Below are 20298 nucleotides of genomic sequence, written 5' to 3'. Positions count from 1 at the left end.
TATTTTTGAAAGGACAAAATATATAGAGTAGAGGGGATTCCAGTCTGTTCCGAGAAGCCACACGGACTTCATAAGCCATTTATAGGAGAGAAGCTGTTATTGATTCCTAGGGTTCTTCCCCATGTGTTTCCAATTCATATTTTAATCGGAATATGGAAGTGATTAGCCTGACATCTGAAACTGAAGTAGCAATAAAAAAAATTATCACAAACAAGACAGACGCAAATGATTGTGTTTATAGGTGGGTGGCCCCGCTGAAACAGCCCTAGAGGGTAATGCGTTCCAGAAAGTTGAGCCGTGAACGGTAATCTATATGTATCCCGATAACTGAGAACGTTATTAATCCGGATTTTATGGTGGTGATCTTCAGTGGAGTCGTCCACAGGTGGGGCAGTCCCTGTTGGGTAAAATGATCATCTCACATTATGGAATAGATAATTTCACATAAAAAATTTTTGAGCCTTCATTCAAATACTAAATAGGGGAAGTTTAATAAGATTGGTGGTTTATAAGCTGGTCCTAATAAAAAGTCTAACTTTTTTGTAACTTTTGTATGCCAAAAACTGCTATAGAGTCATTGATAAATTTCCTCCTCAAGGAAGCCGTACACACATTATATAGAAGTTGGTTGACAGTTGAACAAACGATCATCTGGTGAACGGTCATTTTGAAGACACAACCATACAGATTTTAGTCCACATTGGTTGTTGTTCAGGATCTTTCTGGGATCATTCTTTTGAAGTAAGACCTTCCTTCCGACCTTTGAAAGAAAATGTCAAATACGTCCAACTTCTTTTGAGATGATTATGGTCTGTCATTGGTTGGTTAAAATGATCATTTGGTAACCTGCCGAATTATCGTTTCGGTTGAAATCGTTTAGATTAACTTTAGACTAATGTATGGCTACTTTTAGTGTTGTGATCTCAGCTGCTCTGATTCTTGTAGATCTCACCTTATCTGTCTTACACTTTACAAAATGATTGCTTTAGCTGTCCCATCAAGTGATTCTTTTCTGTGGTTTTAAATATAGATGAGTGAATCGATTGTACAGGTTCGGACAGTTTGGATTGTATGAACCTGGATTTTTTGTGATTTTGTTTTGGGCAAATTGCAGAGAGAGAGAGAGAGAGAGAGAGAGAGAGAGACGACTAGTTTGCTACTGTAGCATGTTTGCCTCTCAGGCCACCTGTGGTTCTCACACTAACATCGACTCTTACATGTACTCAGTACTGGAATACATCAACACCACAATAGACAATATTACCACAGAAAAGCAGATCACAATGTACCCAAATCAGAAACCAAGGATGAACAAGGAAGTGCGGCTTCTACTAAAGGCACGTAACAATGCCTTCAGATCAGGTGATGCTCAGGCCTACAGTACATCCAGGGTAGACCTGAAGAGGGGCATCAAGAAGGCCAAGCACAGCTACAAGCTGAAGGTGGAGGAACACTTTGTCAACTCTGACCCACGACCCATGTGGCTGGGCATTCAGGCCATCTCTGACTATAAGCCCAGCAATTCCACACAGACAGCCATAAATGTGTCCTCCCTCAATGAGCTAAATGACTTCTACGCTCGTTTTGACAAGGACAACAAGGAAAAGTTTGTCAAAACCCTACCCTCTGATGTCTGCCATACCTTCACTCTCACTATTACAGATGTCCATAAAGCACTGAGCAGCATCAACGTTCACAAGGCTGCTGGCCCTGACGGCATTCCTGGACGTGTGCTTCGAGCATGTGCTGATCAGCTTGCAGGGGTCTTTACTGACATCTTCAACCTGTCGCTTGCCCAGGCAGTAGTACCATCGTGCTTCAAGAACACCTCCATTGTGCCAGTTCCGAAACACTCATCACCAACGTGCCTGAACGACTACCGTCCTGTAGCACTCACGCCTATAGTTATGAAGTGCTTTGAGCGACTGGTCCTGGCACACCTCAAGTTATGCTTGCCCCCCACACTGGATCCTCACCAATTTCCCTATTGAAGCAATAGGAGTACAGAGGATGCTGTCTCTACAGTGCTTCACTGTGTACTCTCACACCTAGATAACAAGGATTCTTATGCAAGAATGCTGTTGACTTCAGCTCCGCATTCAATGCAGTCATTCCCTCCAAGTTGATCACTAAACTTGTGGATCTTGGAATCAGAAACGCTGTCTGTAACTGGATCATGGACTTTATGACCAACAGACCCCAGCATGTTAGGTCAGGAAATAACTGTTCTACCACCATCACACTCAACACTGGCACTCCACAACGCTGTGTGCTGAGCCCGTTCCTCTACTCCCTTCTCATCTATGACTACAGGCCTAGGTATGGATCCAACTCCATCATCAATTTTGCAGATGACACCATGGTGATCGGTCTCATCAGTGACAACGATGGATCTGACTATAGGGAAGAGGTAAAGCACCTAGCTGTGTGGTGCGCAGACAATAATCTGCTCCTGAATACCAGCAAGACAAAAGAGCTCATTGTGGACTTCAGGAAGGAGAAGAGGAACACCCATGACCCCATCCACATAAATGGCACGGCTGTTGAAAGGGTTTCCAGCTTCAAGTTCCTGGGGACCCACATCTCTGAGAATCTTTCCTGGTCAACCAATATCTCCAGCCTGGTCGAGAAGGCAAATCAGCGCCTCTTTTTCTTGAGGACACTGAAGAAAAACCACCTGTCTGCTGACATACTGGGTAACTTCTATCGCTGTGCGATAGAGAGCATCCTAAACATAGAAACATAGAATATGTCGGCAGGTAAGAACCATTTGGCCCATCTAGTCTGCCCAATATACTGAATACTATGGATAGCCCCTGGCCCTATCTTATATGAAGGATGGCCTTATGCCTATCCCATGCATGCTTAAACTCCTTCACTGTATTTGCAGCTACCACTTCTGCAGGAAGGCTATTACATGCTTCCACTACTCTCTCAGTAAAGTAATACTTCCTGATATCACTTTTAAACCTTTGCCCCTCTAATTTGAAACTATGTCCTCTTGTAGCAGTTTTTCTTCTTTTAAATATTCTCTCCTCCTTTTTTTTTACCTTTGTTGATTCTCTTTATGTATTTAAAAGTTTCTATCATATCCCCTCTGTCTCGTCTTTCTTCCAAGCTATACATGTTAAGGTCCTTTAATCTTTCCTGGTAAGTTTTATCCTGCAATCCATGTACTAGTTAAGTAGCTCTTCTCGGAACTCTCTCCAAAGTATCGATATCCTTCTGGAGATATCGTCTCCAGTACTGCGCACAATACTCCAAATGAGGTCTCACTAGTGCTCTGTAGAGCGGCATGAGCACCTCCCTCTTTCTACTGGTATTGCCTCTCCCTATACCCCCAAGCATTCTGCTAGCATTTCCTGCTGCTCTATGACATTGTCTGCCTACCTCTAAGTCTTCTGAAACTAACTTTGTCACAGTTTGGTATGGGAATTGCTCTGTTGCTGACCGCAAGGCACTGCAGCGGGTGGTGAAAACCGCCCAACGCATCACAGGGACTCCACTTCCTGCCATTGAGGAGTTTCACAAGAAGAGATGTCTACGCCGGGCACGCATCATTCTTAGTGACTCCTCTCATCCTGCCAATAAACTCTTCCAGCTCCTCCCCTCCAGAAGGCGCTACAGGACCCTTCAGACTAAAACCAGCAGTTTTAGGAACATCTTCTTTCCCACAGCTGTCACCCTGCTGAACTCAGTCCCCCGCTGAACCTGCCCATCCACACTCACTTAACCCTCTACACTCCTCCTACCCTCCATCCCTTCATGATCACTGGACCATGATCATGACTATCATTCATTCTCAACATTCACTGTAAGTTCACATTGGTTACTGCTATATTTTGGGACACTTGCTATAGTTGGGATACTTGTTCATAGTACATCTGTATATTTGCCCGTTTGTATAGCAATATAGAACAGTTCATCTGTATATATGTATACATCAGCACATCTGCATATCTGTATACTGTATATGTACGCATCAGCACATCTGTATATTTGTCCATAATACATCTGTATATTTGCTCTCTGTATAGCAATATAAACACTTGTATATTTAACTTATTTGTACATAATCTGTTACATAATCTGTACATAACTATTCCTACCTTCTACACTACCCTTATCTGTATATAACATGTTTTTATTGCACTTGCTGCTCTTTGCACTTCTGATTAGATGCTAACTGCATTTCGTTACCCTGTATTTATACATGTGTAATGACAATAAAGTTGAATCAATGCTGTGGGTTTCTCAGCAATATATAAATGTTGTCTGGGGTTAATCTTTCTCATTACGGAGTGCGTTGTATGCGTAGTACGTGTGTGGAGTACTGTAGGCCAGGCAATGTCCCTTTTGGTTTTCTGGATGTTCAAATTAGCTTTCCTCAGCCTATGTGATGCCAATAGTTTTATGATGTACTAATGTTCATGTACAGGTGAAACTCGAAAAATTAGAATATCGTGCAAAAGTCCATTTATTTCAGTAATGCAACTTAAAAGGAATTGCATTAATGCAACTTCAAATTAGAATTTTGTGAAAAGGTTCAATATTCTAGGCTCAAAGTGTCACCCTCTAGTCAGCTAATTAATCCATACCCCCTGAGCAAAGGGGACCTCAAAATTGTGATTTTTGGGTTTCATAAGCTATAAGCCATAATCATCCAAATTATAACAAATGAAGGCTTGAAATATCTCGCTTTGCATGTAATGAGTCTATCTCATATATTAGTTTCACCTTTTTAGTTGCATTACTGAAATAAATGAACTTTGCACGATATTCAAATTTTTCGAGTTTCGCTGTATCTTTCCCAGAAACCCAGAGTGACATTACCAAGCCTGTCTCATACCAGGAAGCCAGCTCTTTCTGGATAACTACCCTTTAGCAGAGCTGAGCAAAGAAACTTTGCATGGCTGCCTGAGAGGCCTTGGTTGGGGTAATGTTTTTTTTCTTATGAAGGACGCCGAGTATGCATGAGTAGTATTGTTACCCAGTCAATTTTCCTCTGTGTTTTTTGGGAAACATTTAGAAAAATTAGCACATTTTACAACTACTGGCATCAGGTAGGCTAATTTTGAATATCTTTCCCAGAAACCTGCAGGGGCATTGCCTGGCCAGTAATACTCCACACACGTACTACAGTTAATTGGCAATCTCAATAATAATAAAGAGTACCCCTCCCCCCGACAATGCATATATATTTTTGAGAATCCCACAGTAGCATGCTAGTGTGTGTCTCTCTCTCTCTCTCTCTCTCTCTCTCTCTCTCTCTTTCTCTCTCTCTCTCTCTCCTCCTCTTCCTTCTCTCTTTGTCTCTCTCTTTCTCTGTCCATCTCTCTCCTCCTCTTCCCTTAACTTTGGTTCAGGTAGAATCGATCCGGAATCCCTTGAACAGCTGTACATTCTGACTCATTTGAATTGGACCCCAAGTCCCTCCTCTAGGAAGTCCATGTGCCCTAATAAGACATATGGATAGGGGTTGTCTCGATGAGCCAGCCCTTTAAATAACATCCCACACTGAGGCTATGTGTAGACATTTGCTAAATTCTGCTATTTTTTTTATATCCTTTTTATGTGCTGCTTATTTTATGTTGGACATTTTCTATTTTATTTCTGAATTTACTCTGGTTAGATATATATGGTATGTTCTATATATAGTAAATTAAGTGCTTTTCATCATGAGACTACATGGATTGCTCTATGCACAAAACACATTTTTAGGATCATAAAACACGTTAGCACAATCCACAATTCAGCAGCTCGGAATAAAACCCTCCTTGTACACAGGCGGCATATTACACAACTTTATAACATGTCTCAATGTTCAGAATCTGCTTGGAACAGAGTCCTGATTTGAATTAATTTCTTAAGCAATGGAGGAAAACACTAACCAAAGTGTGCTTTTCACCTATCGCTTTGTTAGCTTGTCCTTGGTTTACCTGTGCAGTGGTTTTATAATATATTAATAGAATTCTCCCTTCTCATTACGGTTCCTTTCACCACCAGAAAGACTGGGAGGTCTTCACAACCCTACTTCTTCTTCTTAAAGCTCTTAATAGTAATATTCCCAATACACCTTCGATAGCAGTCAGCCAAATGCTTGTTCAGCCAACAGTTTTTACTCCTAACCCCCACCCATACACATGTGGGAATGGGGGTAAGGGAATGCTTGTCTCCCAGATTGGGTATTTTGAAATTCAGCACGCCTGTCCCTTCTTTTCACCAACATTTGCATTCAGGGTAAAGTTGGGTCATCGCCATAGACATTAGATGGACAACCAGTCCCGCTGCCATTGGCAAGCATGCCCAAGATTATTTTGAGATAAGCCATGCTTCCTTTTTTCTGCCTAACTGCCTATGGCCCCTTAGGGCAAAAGAAGTCTGACACCATTATCTTCCAATTCATGGCCAAACAAAAGTTGGGCATCAACATGACGTAACTGCCATTGACCTGCAACTCATCCATTAATAGGTCTGAGTTGGCGTGTCTAAACTACATGTGGGTTAGCAGGATGATGCCGAACTGCTACTATTTCTCATGGGCTGCATTTTTTATAATGGTCTCACAGGGGGTTTGCATCTCATGTATTTTGTTATTTCTGTTGAACAGTCGAAGGGTGAATCCTCCCTTTGTCACCACCCGGCCCCTTTACCATGTGGAGATTTGGTTATGATCTGGTAAAAGTGGCTAGAAAAACATGAAGTCTATGTAGTGTAGTTCAGTCATGATACCAGTAAGGGAGGGAATCGCTACCTTCCTTTCCAGTCTATGGCTGGTCATACATTTTAAATAATGGTCACCTAAATGCTGGTTCAGCCAATAGCTGTTCCTCCAAACCCCCCAAGCGTGCATGTGTTCTGAATGAGAAGTGTCTGGTGGTGGCTTGTCTCTCCTGAGAACAAAATGATTGGACACGTTGAAATCTAACAGCGTGATCTTTCTTTCCTCTGACACCAGCAAACAGAACAGAAATTCTAATCTAATGGGGCAGCTTAAAGGGTTGTCCCACAAAGTTTTCAATCCAGCACCTGGATCGCAATACTTTTTTAATTGCATGTAATTAAAAATGTAGTATAGCCACAGAGTTATTCAATAAAATGTATCTGTATACTGCCACCTGCTTTTTTGTTTTTTGTTGTTGTATTTTACTGTCCACATTGCTGAAGTGGACGCACATGCTCAGTTCTATCTTTCAACTACCTCCTCTAAGCTGTGATAGGGAGAGAGCTGCAGCCAAAAGGACATGTCCCTTGTGCTGTGATAGGGAGAGAGCTGCAGCAGAAAGGAAGAACCCGCTTGAGCTGCCAGCTTGATATAAATCTAGTAGAGCAGTTGGAGCAATGAATGGAGAGATCTCTGGATCCATGTGAGGTACAGGGATGGTTCTAGCTTTGTTAGAAAGATATTATCATGTGCTATATTACAGTGTTTCTTGACTCCAGTTCTCAGGGCACTTCTGCCAGTCATGATTTGAGAATATCCCACAGAATGGGTACCTGTGGTTAGTCCCAACAATGGATTGACCATAACTATATCACCTGCTCAATACAAAGGAAATCCTGAAAACATGAAGGACTCCTATATGATGTCTGATTTTAAATTTTTTACATTAACACCTTTAAGTTTCCTATAGCTATCAGCCTGGCCATAGGATAATTAACAAAGTGCAGCATTTTTATTGCCCCCCCTAGGGGCTCATGCAGGCAGCCCTTTTACAGTTTCTTCTTACATGGAGCTGTACAGAGGTGCACCGACCCTCTACCATACCTCCAATTTCATAGGCAGGCATTATACAAAGGTTACTTCAGTTAGATTCCAAACAAATCCTGCATCAGATTGTATAAGTACAGAGGAATTCTCCCCTAGAAGCATTGCATATGGCAGGGTTCCTCTGGAAATATATTGTGGTACCTTTAGGCCTCCTGCACACGACCGTATAGCTTTTTCAGTGTTTTGCTGTCCGTTTTTCACGGATCCGTTGTTCCGTTTTTTTGTTTCCGTTCCGTTTTTCCGTATGGCATATACAGTATACAGTAATTACATAGATAAAATTGGGCTGGGCATAACATTTTCAATAGATGGTTCCGCAAAGAATGGAAACGGAAGACATACGGATGCATTTCCGTATGTGTTCCGTTTTTTTGGGGACCCATTGACTTAAATGGGGCCACGGAACGTGATTTGCGGGCAATAATAGGACATGTTCTATCTTTGAACGGAAAAACGGAAATACGGAAACGGAATGCATATGGAGTACATTCCGTTTTTTTTGCGGAACCATTGAAATGAATGGTTCCGTATACGGAACGCAAAAAACGGCCAGTAAACTGGGGAAAAAAACGGTTGTGTGCAGGAGGCCTTACCTTGCAAATCGTCCTGTATTTGGGAAAGTGAATGCTTGTACCAAGTTCAGCCTATCAGCTGCATATTTGGATTGAATTCAAATGCTGGAGGCCTCTCTGTGTATCCTAGCATTCCCTCATGTGCCTTCTCCAGTTATTTGAGGTTACTTAGGTTTAAGCCGAATAATAAGAGGTCTCTGTCAGTCATTACTAATGGAACAGTTCTTAGCTGGAATCAGTGATGGGATGTTTATTGCCCACTATCCCCAGAATCTAACCCAGATGTTGTTAAACCTATGCATTTCACTAAACAAAGGGCAGTGCTTAAAATGACTACAGTGCTCGAAATAGGTTAGGCTTAAACTATTTAAACCTTCTAACGCTGCAGTTCGGTTTAATAGTCAATATTTATGCCTGAAATTCATACTATAAGCTATTTCTAGCTACACCTGATATACTATTATAATATTACCCCCATGTTCAAGAATATAACTACTATAATACTGCCTCTTATGTTCAAGAATATACCTACTATAATACTGCTCCTATGTACAGGAATATAACTACTATAATACTGCTCCTATGTACAAGAATATAACTACTATAATACTGCTCCTATGTACAAGAATATAACTACTATAATACTGCTCCTGTGTACAAGAATATAACTACTATAATACTGCTCCTATGTACAAGAATATAACTACTATAATACTGCTCCTAAGTACAAGAATATAACTACTATAATACTGCTCCTATGTACAAGAATATAACGACTATAATACTGCTCCTATGTACAGGAATATAACTACTATAATACTGCCCCTATGTACAAGAATATAACTACTATAATACTACTCCTATATACAAGAATATAACTACTATAATACTGCCCCTATGTACAAGAATATAACTACTATAATACTGCATCCTATGTACAAGAATATAACTACTATAATACTGCTCGTATGTACAAGAATATAACTACTATAATACTGCTCCTATGTACAAAAATATATCTACTATAATACTGCTCCTATGTACAAGAATATAACTACTATAATACTGCGTCCTATGTACAAGAATATAACTACTATAATACTGCCTCTTATGTACAAGAATATAACTACTATAATACTGCCTCCTATGTACAAGAATATAACTACTATAATACTGCTCCTATGTACAGGAATATATCTACTATAATACTGCTCCTATGTACAAGAATATAACTAATATAATACTGCCTCCTATGTACAAGAATATAACTACTATAATACTGCTCCTATGTACAAGAATATAACTACTATAATACTGCTCCTATGTACAAGAATATATCTACTATAATACTGCTCATATGTACAAGAATATAACTACTATAATACTGCCTCCTATGTACAAGAATATAACTACTATAATACTGCTCCTATGTACAAGAATATAACTGGTATAATACTGCTCCTATGTACAAGAATATAACTACTATAATACTGCTCCTATGTACAAGAATATAACTACTATAATACTGCTCCTATGTACAGGAATATAACTACTATAATACTGCTCATATGTACAAGAATATAACTACTATAATACTGCCTCCTATGTACAAGAATATAACTACTATAATACTGCTCCTATGTACAAGAATATAACTACTATAATACTGCTCCTATGTACAAGAATATAACTACTATAATACTGCTCCTATGTACAAGAATATAACTACTATAATACTGCTCCTATGTACAAGAATATAACTACTATAATACTGCGTCCTATGTACAAGAATATAACTACTATAATACTGCGTCCTATGTACAAGAATATAACTACTATAATACTGCCTCCTATGTACAATAATATAACTACTATAATACTGTGTCCTATGTACAAGAATATAACTACTATAATACTGCTCCTATGTACAAGAATATAACTAATATAATACTGCTCCTATGTACAAGAATATAACTACTATAATACTGCTCCTATGTACAAGAATATGACTACTATAATACTGCTCCTATGTACAAGAATATGACTACTATAATACTGCTCCTATGTACAAGAATATAACTACTATAATACTGTCTCCTATGTACAAGAATATAACTACTATAATACTGCCCCCATGTACAAGAATATAACTAATATAATACTGTTCCCTCTGTACAAGAATATAACTACTATTATACTGTTCCCTCTGTACAAGAATATAATTGCTATAATACTGCTTCTATGTACAAAAATATAATCACTATTATACTGCTATTATGTACAAGAATATAACTACTATAATACTGCTCCTATGTACAAGAATATAACTACTATAATACTGCCTCCTATGTACAAGAATATATAACTACTATAATACTGCTCCTATGTACAAGAATATAACTACTATAATACTGCCTCCTATGTACAAGAATATAACTACTATAATACTGCTCCTATGTACAATAATATAACTACAAATAATACTGTTCCCTCTGTACAAGAATATAACTGCTATAATACTGCCTCCTACTTTCTGTATCCCCTAGAGCAGTGGTCCCCAACCTTTTTTGCACCAAGGACCGGTTTCATGCGAGACAATTTTCCCAGGGACCGGGTGGAGGGGGGGGGGGGGGTTTTGGGCGGAGCTTAGGGGGTGGGCGGGGCTGACTGATTCATGCGCATAACAAAACACAAGGTGCATATTAAAATATATAACACTATATAATGACTATATGAACTGACTATGGTCTCTGCTGCACTGGTCTCTGCTGCACTGGTCTCTGCTGCACTGGTCTCTGCTGCACTGTACCGTATTTTTCGCCCTATAAGATGCACCTAGGTTTTAGAGGAGAACAATAAGAAAAAAAAAATTCATTACACCTCAGGTCAGACCAGCAATCAGACCCCCAATGTTAATCAGACCTTAGATCAGACCCCCAATGTTAATCAGACCTCAGATCAGACCCCAAATGGCTCAGATCAACCCCCAAACCTTTAGCCATCTATCAGCCCCCAATGTCAGCCATAACCCCCCCCCCCCAATGTCAGCCATAACCCCCCCAATGTCAGCCATAACCCCCCCCAATGTCAGCCATAACCCCCCTCATGTCAGCCATAACCCCCCTAATGTCAGCCATAACCCCCCCCCCAATGTCAGCCATAACACCCCCCCCCCCAATGTCAGCCATAACACCCCCCCAATGTCAGCCATAACACCCCCCCAATGTCAGCCATAAGCCCCCCTCTGGTCAGCCATAAGCCCCCCTCTGGTCAGCCATAAGCCCCCCTCTGGTCAGCCATAAGCCCCCCTCTGGTCAGCCATAAGCCCCCCTCTGGTCAGCCATAAGCCCCCCTCTGGTCAGCCATAAGCCCCCCTCTGGTCAGCCATAAGCCCCCCTCTGGTCAGCCATAAGCCCCCCTCTGGTCAGCCATAAGCCCCCCTCTGGTCAGCCATAAGCCCCCCTCTGGTCAGCCATAAGCCCCCCTCTGGTCAGCCATAAGCCCCCCTCTGGTCAGCCATAAGCCCCCCTCTGGTCAGCCATAAGCCCCCCTCTGGTCAGCCATAAGCCCCCCTCTGGTCAGCCATAAGCCCCCCTCTGGTCAGCCATAAGCCCCCCTCTGGTCAGCCATAAGCCCCCCTCTGGTCAGCCATAAGCCCCCCTCTGGTCAGCCATAAGCCCCCCTCTGGTCAGCCATAAGCCCCCCTCTGGTCAGCCATAAGCCCCCCTCTGGTCAGCCATAAGCCCCCCTCTGGTCAGCCATAAGCCCCCCTCTGGTCAGCCATAAGCCCCCCTCATGTCAGCCATAAGCCCCCCTCATGTCAGCCCCATGTCAGCCATCAGCCCCCCTCATGTCAGCCATCAGCCCCCCTCTGGCCAGCCATAAGCCCCCCTCTGGCCAGCCATAAGCCCCCCTCTGGCCAGCCATAAGCCCCCCCTCATGTCAGCCATAAGCCGCCCTCATGTCAGCCATAAGCCGCCCTCATGTCAGCCATAAGCCCCCCTCATGTCAGCCATAAGCCCCCCTCATGTCAGCCATCAGCCCCCCTCATGTCAGCCATCAGCCCCCCTCATGTCAGCCATCAGCCCCCCTCATGTCAGCCATAAGCCCCCCTCATGTCAGCCATCAGCCCCCCTCATGTCAGCCATAAGCCCCCCTCATGTCAGCCATAAGCCCCCCTCATGTCAGCCATAAGCCCCCCTCATGTCAGCCATAAGCCCCCCTCATGTCAGCCATAAGCCCCCCTCATGTCAGCCATAAGCCCCCAGTGCAAATAAAATAAAAAAACACTTACCTCTCCTGGTCACCATCGCGATCCTCTTCATTCTGCTGTCGGCTCTGGCTGTGTATAGCAGCGCACAGCATGAGGTCACAGAGAGACCTCACGCTGTGCGCAGCCCTGCACAGCCGATAGCCGAGCCGAGGACCAGGAAGCGGTGAGTACAGATCCTTCACCGCTCCCTGGTCCTTCTGTACTAATGAAGCGCTTCCCTAATGGAAGCGCTTCATTAGTACAGAGTTAAAGACTGCCCTGATCGCCGCGGCCCGGCTAACAATCCTCCACGGCCCGGGCCGCGGCCCGGCGGTTGGGGACCGCTGCCCTAGAGGGTCTGCACATAGTGATTATTTTTAATTTTTTTCCAGCTTGGTAGTACATTGTATGCTACATAAAATGGTGCCATTAGAAAGTACAACTTGTCCGACAAAAAAAAAGCCCTTATACGGCTATGTGAACGAAAAAGTTAAAATGTTATGGCTCCGGGAAGGCAGGGAGTAGAAAACGGGGAAAAAAACTGAAAATTGAAGTGGATAAAATCCTGGAATACCCCTTTAATCTTTCTAATATTTGAAATAAAAAATCTATAGAACATTTACTTGTCCCTTATCTCCTAATTTCTCATAGTTTTTCGCTCTCACTTTTCAGAGCTTATACATTTACGCTGAGTTAACACTTCATACAAGTGGAGGAATAGCGGGCAATCGTTAGCATTAGGGACACTGTTAATTAGCGTGGATTTTATAACAGTCTGCAGCCAATAAATACCCTAACCTTGCCATTGGGGGATCCACCTTGGTCTCTCTTTTGTTGCTTTAATTAGAGGAAACTGGTTCTTTTTTTATGCCTAATAATGTAGAATACAATATGGCACATTCTAGATCTGGTGTCGTTAAAACACAGAGTTCATTATGTGAGCACAATGTTGAGCTTTGTGAGACTCCAGGCGTCGTGATGATTTCTTTAGCTGGGAAATACATAGACATATCTATGGGGGTGTAGAGGTATCAGTCACATCTGGCCCTAGTGCCCGTAGGGGCGCATAGATGACACCAGGATTACAAATGATGCATGGTAGGTTGGAACCATGCAACAGATTCTGTATTGGGGCCCAGGAGCTGATCAAATGTGCATTTACAATGCCTGATGAAGGAATTTATGTACTCTCATAAATAAAAAATATATATATACAATAGCGCACCCTGATAGAAATGTTGCATTACTGCAAAGTTTTGCAGATATTTCAATGATTACACGGTCTGATTGGTATTTGCACAAGACCGCATGAATGTGCTTGCCCCGCTGCCCTATAAAAAGGCTCACAGAGGCTACTTTTGGGTAGTGTACCTCTTGTTGAGAGATCAATGACCGCTAAGCCTCTATGGCGCACTCAAAGACTTTTTGCTCAGTTGACTTTGAGAAGAGGCACATCTTTGGACTGAGAGAAGCAGGATGGTCGTTTCTGCAAATTGGACACCATCTAGGCCGTTCTGACCTAGCTGTTAGGAGGTGTTGGGAGCAGTGGTTACATGAGTGCACGCACACATGGTGAACAGGCTCTGGACTGCCCAGATAGCAGCTCACACAGCTTCATTGTCCACCATCCAGAACACAGATGCTACCGCTACTGGGACAGTCTGCCGGAACACTTTAGCGCTAGTGTGAAACTAGCCTTAGCAGAAGGAAATTTGGTGTCATGGCACCCATTACATGTCCTGCCATTGACAGTCAGGAACCATCACCTTTGTTTGCAGTGGTGTTGTGAATATGAGACCTGGGCTGCTTTGGACTTGAACCATATTGCCTTTAGCGTTGAATCCAGGTTCTGTTTGGGATCCAACAATGGTCATGTTCGAGTATGGAAGCCTTTGCTGTGGAGTTGCACACTACCCCAACTGCTATGTGATGATCTGGGGAGCCATTTCATACTCCAGTCAGTCACCCCTAGTAGTGATATGAGGGACACTAACAACTCACTGATATGTGCAGGACATCCTGCCGCCACATGTGTTGCAACGCTTCCAACTAGCATTTTCCAGCAGGATAATGCTCGCCCACACACAGCAAGGGTTTCCCAGGAATGTCTCTGCCAGATTGCAACACTTCCTTAGCCTGCCCAGTCTCCTTACAGAACACCGTATGCCAGTAAATGTGCCACAGTATGCCATATGGAACCTGTATGCCTTCCTCCCCAACCGCATCAGGCATAGAGGCGCCCAATAGGGTGCTAAAGCCTCCTCTCAATTGGAGCCTTCTTCAGTGGGAGGGTGCCTGAGCTTTAGGTTCCTAGTTTAACAGTGAAGGTGTTTTTGTATCTTCTGTCTGACAGCTAACTTCTTCCTAGCAACCAACTCTAATTCCACGCCGCCTGTTCTGACCTTAGCTTGTTTTACATATTGCTCCTTGCTCACCTGACTACATATATTGCCTGACCCCCACGGTGCTTTGTAGTGGGTCAGTGGCCTGGTAGCTCCCCTGTAGTGAAGACCAGTATCCTGTATATAAGTTAAAGAGTGAAAATCAGGGGACTGCCTGGATAACGCCCTTAGAGCTAGCCCAAAGCCATGCCGGTTAGTAGGTACAGTGTGACCACAACCACTGCTTGTTAAAACAGATAGTGTTGACTTGATTTGAAAGGGGCCTTGTCTTCACCCTTAACTCAAAATTATACAAAGTGCTGTAAGATGCTCCCATTGTCGCAGGATATTCTTTGATCAGAGGCAACTTTGCTGCCGTGATCAGTAGCCCAACGCGCTGCAAATTCAGATGTCAAGCAAATGGTTATATATGGTAACAGTACCTTGGGACAGGCAAGAGACATCATAGACATAGTCAAAGGTGGGGATCAGCTTGGCTTCCTGAGATAACACAATGAAAAAAAAAAGCACAGAAAAAGGATCTGGAATACCAGGAATTGGGATTAGGGGTATGGATTTAGTCCTTCAGTGACATCATTAGTGCCAACTGGCAGTAAATAAGTTCAGTCAATATACAAAGAGATAGCAGCATGGGTCAGAACTGCAGTCAGTTGAGAGGGTTAAATGTGAAAAAGAAAGTATCTAGCTAATAGGAAACAAGTGGATGTGGACCACCCATTCTAGTTCCTGTACCTATTGTGATTTTATCATGTCCATAGTGATCCAGTGGGAGAGTTTCCTTCAACCTTAAACCTAATAAACAGTTGTCCTGGCCGGAATGATCTTGTGCTTGTTCCCTGGCATCCTAGTTGAGAACATCTTGATGGTCCAATGATAAGTTTTCTATCCTGGTGATCCAGGAGATAAGATAGTTACATAGTTAGTATGGTTGAAACAAGAGATATGCTCATTAAGTTTTACCAAGGAACGGGAGAGGACGTGAAAGAATTCACTGGGTATGGGTAAATATCATGTTCCTTGTGTCTGTCGCACGCTTATCAGAATGACCATTTTTGGCCGTTTCATCCATAGCATGGCCATTCCCTTTTCAATTGAAACAATCCTTCATGTGGTCAACTAATGACTATTGGGTTGTATCTGACTTTCACTGGTCTTGGTGATGATTATTCATTTAGTGGTCTTAGGATATAGTAAATATTGACCATGAGGGTAAGGAGGACAACTCAACTGCTCCTCAAGTTTTATTAGAACCCCCTTGGGGCCTTCAGTAGTAAGACCTAAATCCGGACCTAATCTTTTCTGACATGTTTCCATGGAGCAGAAATGCATACCACATTTATGCAGTGATATTTATCTTTACTAGCATTATACTTCATGTTTGTGTATTAGATTCCTTCCTGCTACTTATCTGTCTTCAAGCGACACTTTGCTGGCGTCTTACATGTTCACAGTAAGATTTGATCTTCGGTACTGTCCAACTTCCGGCAAAACTGGCAGATTCATTTATCAACCATAGCTCGACGTGCTAAATCACTCGGGGGCATCTTGTAAGTAATTAATGTGATGTTCAGGAAATCTGAGCTGCCAGCCTTGTGGTTTGTAGTAACAACTTCGCTGAATGAAGTTGTCCAAAAGAGCCATGAATCATCCCATTGTCTTTAGCCAGGAAGGCTGTATATAGCTGTAGACGATATTAAACTTGCCTGAATCTGTTTATTAGGTTGCGCATTCTACATGACAGTCTGTAGCCTCAAGATACACTAAGCGTATTAGATTTTTAATTGCCGGTATCTCCGCAGATACCCAGGACCTAAAAATGTAAAGTAAACATCTATCATAAAGATTAAAGACTTCTCAGTGTACTACAATTCTAATGTGCAATAAATATACGATGACTTGATGTATGTTCCAAGATCTGCTATTTGCTAAGTTCCTCTTTTCCATTTTCTGTGTGTTGCTTTAAATATCTTGGATGAGGGGCTGCCTGGCCACTCAAATCTTTGGGCTGGACCTTTCTGCCCCATCCCACCGTCTGATAGCTGCAGGATGAGTTGATTTTTCACTGCCCGACGGTTCATTGGCTTTTGAGTCTAAGTGTTACATCATTGTGTGAAAGGTCCTGGGAGGGCAGTAGTGAATCTTCTCCTGTCTACAGAAATGGATTGAACAAACATAACTTACTTTATTTGTATGGTTTTAAATATATTAATGAAGAGGCTTTTTAGCTTCTCTTAAAGGGGTTGTGTCACTTCAGCAAAGGGCATGTATCATGTAGAAAAAGTTATTACAAGCCACTTACTAATGTATTGTGATTGTCCATTTTGCTTTGATTTTTCCGCCGCATTATACACTGCTCGTTTCCATGGTTATGACCACCCTGCCATCCAGTAGTGGTGGTCGTGCTTGCACATGATAGGAAAAAAGTGCCAGCCTCTCTGTTGACCAGGACCACAGGAGCGAGCCTAGACTGGCGCTTTTCCTACAGTGTGCAAGCACGACCACCCTTTCTGGATTGCAGGATGGTCATAACCATAGAAACATAGAAGCAAAGGAGGCAATATGGACAATCACAATACATTAGTAAGCGCCTTGTATTAACTTCCTCTACGTGAGAAATGGCATTTGCTCAAGTGAGACAACCCCTTTAACTGTGACCTAGACCTTTGTTTGTATCCCATGTCACAATATAAGTTGCTTTTCATCCCCAGGCCCAATAGGCAATGAACTGTCAAAGTGTAAAATCACTGTGTGAAATGTCCTGAGTGGGCTGTAGTGAAGCTTCTCCTGTCCACAGAAATAGGTTAAACACATCACTTCCTGTGTGTTGTTATATTGATGGATGGGCTGCCTCGCCTCTCTAACCTATGAGCTGGACCTTTTTTTATGTCATCTCCACCCAGCCCCATCTGAAAGTCACAGTATGAGTTGCTTTGGAAAGCCGGACCAAGGCAAATGAAGTGTCATACTGTTATAGCATTGTGTGGAAGGTCCTGGGAGGGCTCTAACAAGGCTTCTCCTGTCTAAAGAAATGGATTGAACATAACTCAGATTGTATTAAAAAAATAATAATTGTTATTACCCATGTTGCCTACTTTGCCGGCTTGATTCTTTTTTCCATCACATTATACACTGCTCGTTTCCATGGTTACGACCACCCTACAATCCAGCAGCGGTGGTCGTCCTTGCAGACTGTAGGAAAAAGCACCGGCCTCTCTGGTGGCCGGAAGTGCGCATAAGCTGGAGCTTTTTCCTATAGTGCGCAAACATGAACACCGCTGCTGGATTGTAGGGTGGTCGTAACCCCTGGATATGAGCCGTGTATAAAGGAATAGAAAAATGAATGAAGCCAACAAAGGAGGCAATATGGACAATCACAATACATTATTTATGTAGCACTACTATATTCCGCAGCGTTTTACAGACATTATCACCACTCACTGTCCCCAATGGGGCTCACAATCTAAGTTCCCTATCAGATGTCTTTGGAGTGCGGGAGGAAACCGGAGAACCCGGAGGAAACCCAGGCAAACACGGGGAGAACATACAAACTCCATGCAGATGTTGTTCTTGGTCGGATTCGAACCTAGGACCCCAGCGCTGCAAGGCACCAGTGTTAACCACTGAACCACCGTGCTGCCCATATACATTAGTAAATGTCTTGTATTAACTTCCTCTACATAATAACTGCTATTTGCTGAAGTGAGACAACCCCTTTAAGTGCCCATTTCCGTCCATGTAAGTCCTAGGGATTGGAGGTTCTTCCATGTAAGTTGACCATCTTTCCAAGGCCTTTTTTTTTTCTTCTCTACTTTAGAAATCGAACCCATCTGTGTTGGATTTGCAGAGAAATTCTCATCTAGAGGTCCAACTTGTATTTTTTATGTACATGAAACCTGAATTTAGCTCTTTTTAGGTCAGGACGAGGAGTTCCAAATATGTTACACTGTAAATACTGCAGTATAGGGCTTGTGGAAAGCCATTTGGGAGTATTCTCTTGGCTCATGCACTTTCTCATCTAAAATGACTTAAGTTAAAGGGTTTCTGTCACACCACAAAACTCTTTTTTTTTTTTTTTGGATAGTTAGATTCCTTATAGGGCGATATAGCAGAATATAATGCTCTTACTTACTTTCATGCGGCCGATTCTTTATAAAACGAAGTTTTATAATATGTAAATGAGGGCTCTACCAGCAAGTAGGGCGTCTACTTGCTGGTAGCCGCAGCAGCAATCCGCCCCCTCGCCGTGTTGATTGACAGGGCCAGCCGGGATCTCCTCCTCCGGCCGGCCCTGTCAGTATTTCAAAAATCGCGCGCCTCTGGTCATTCGGCGCAGGCGCTCTGAGATGAGGAGGCTCGCCTCCTCAGAACTCCCTCAGTGCGCCTGCGCCGATGACGTCTTCTCTTTCGGTGATGTCATCGGCGCAGGCGCACTGAGGAGACGAGCCTCCTCATCTCAGAGCGCCTGCGCCGAATGACCAGAGGCGCGCGATTTTTGAAATACTGACAGGGCCGGCCGGAGGAGGAGATCACGGCTGGCCCTGTCAATCAACACGGCGAGGGGGCGGATTTCTGCTGCGGCTACCAGCAAGTAGACGCCCTACTTGCTGGTAGAGCCCTCATTTACATATTATAAAACTTCGTTTTATAAAGAATCGGCCGCATGAAAGTAAGTAAGAGCATTATATTCTGCTATATCGCCCTATAAGGAATCTAACTATCCAAAAAAAAAAAAGAGTTTTGTGGGGTGACAGAAACCCTTTAATATCCACTCACTTAGTTGACTATAGAAGGCTGCAATTTTCCTGAGATGAGGTTGTAGTCCTTCTTTTGGCTTAGTTCAAATGCCCTATGTCCAAGTGCTAGTTTAGTCACCATCCAACGTTTGGTGGACTCCTCAACATTTCACGATCACAGCTCTTTACACTCCTGTTTGTGTTTCCAATAGAACAGTCACCATTCAATGTTGTTGTAATTTATTTTCTGTTACAAACATGTTTCAGAACATGGTGTCCCCTGGTGTTTACTCTGCATATCAATGTGCACGTCCACCTACTGAAGTGGACGCACATGCTCAGTTCTATCCTTCAACTGCCACCAGCCAGACCTACTGTTAGAAGCTGTGACAGTGACATGGAGAGAGCTGCGGCAGAAAGGACACAACCCTGGCCTGTAATAGAGAGAGCTGTAGCAGAAGGAACACACCCGCATGCTCAGTTTGGCTGAGCGTGCATGCATTCTGAATTGAGAGATGGGAGTAAGTTGCCTCTAGTGCCTTATTTCCCTGAGATCAAAAGGATCCGA

At 42.9% G+C, this 20298-nt stretch overlaps 1 protein-coding gene across 1 annotated transcript in view; it reads left to right on the top strand.

Moving 5' to 3' along the window:
- The window catches only part of TMEM135 (transmembrane protein 135), a 355301-nt gene that overhangs the window by 170399 nt on the left and 164604 nt on the right, over nt 1-20298 (top strand). The gene's annotated exons all lie outside the window — the stretch shown is intronic.

Source organism: Bufo bufo, chromosome 3, assembly GCF_905171765.1.
Source record: "Bufo bufo chromosome 3, aBufBuf1.1, whole genome shotgun sequence".
NCBI lineage: Eukaryota > Metazoa > Chordata > Amphibia > Anura > Bufonidae > Bufo > Bufo bufo.
The sequence above is the reverse complement of the archived record's forward strand: the minus strand, read 5'-3'. Positions and strand labels throughout refer to the sequence as shown.